We start from the raw sequence: 1110 nt of genomic DNA on the forward strand, positions 1-1110 counted from the left end.
TCATCATCCTCTAGTATATTCACTGTGAATACCATGAAGAGGATTGTAAGAGGCATATAAATCCTCCAGAGGTTCATAATTTAGTGGTACCAGACCTTCCCTAGAGACTAAATTCTTTCAGGGGAGAAGCCCTTCCTCACAGAAATCATCTTAAACCGTCCTGGCTCTAGTTAAAACCCATTTTAACTCTTTCTACTCTCAGTAGGGTCGGGTGTTGTGCTACATCTGTGTCCTCACCATAGACCTAAGAAGTTCCTTGGCATCCAGATACTTGTTTCAGGTGTTCCTGTCCACCGGTGAGTGGTGTCTCTATTTATTTTTCTCTCTCTCCTGACTTCAGATGCTCATGATCTTTGCAAAGCAGTGGCAGCACCAGTCTGACTTGTCAGACTGTTTATTCCTGAGCCCACTGGAAAGTGGGGTACCTACCTTTTCTGGGGAAGGAATGACCTTTCCTCCATGACTTTTCATTTGTTGATTCTGTCCTTTCTAAAAAGCTCCGTATTGATGTTTGGACAGAATGGGGAAACATAAACAAGAGACAAAGAAAGGTTAACAATACCCAATCGATGCTATGGAGAGAGGCAGAAAAGAGAGGGAAGTAGCAAAAGGCCAGATTTAAGTAGGGATCTATTGACAACTTAATTGCATTTATGCTTTTCCCAGTTTCTGCTCCCCACCCACACCACCCTCCCTCAAAAGCAAAACTAACAAAAGAGTTGCCTAGCATTTTCTTATTGCAGCTGGTGGTTTCAAACATGAGAACAAGGAGACTATTTTTTTAAATTGTGGGGAGGTTTTAGGGGTAGAGGGGGGAAAGGGCAAACTAGTGATGGTATAAATTTTACCTGATAACAACTTAATGAAGATCCATCCAAATGATGCTTCGCAAGCCACCTTACAGCTATGGTTTATCCCCATTGTATTGTGCTCTGTCAGGTGCTTAGTACAGTGCTCTAGACGTAGTAAGCCCTTAATAAGTACCATTGAATGAATGAATCCCCGTAATAGTGACCATTCATTCATTCATTCAGTAGTATTTATTGAGCACTTACTATGTGCAGAGCACTGTACTAAGTGCTTGGAATGTACAAGTCGGCAACAGATAGA

This window comes from Ornithorhynchus anatinus, chromosome 16, assembly GCF_004115215.2.
Source record: "Ornithorhynchus anatinus isolate Pmale09 chromosome 16, mOrnAna1.pri.v4, whole genome shotgun sequence".
NCBI lineage: Eukaryota > Metazoa > Chordata > Mammalia > Monotremata > Ornithorhynchidae > Ornithorhynchus > Ornithorhynchus anatinus.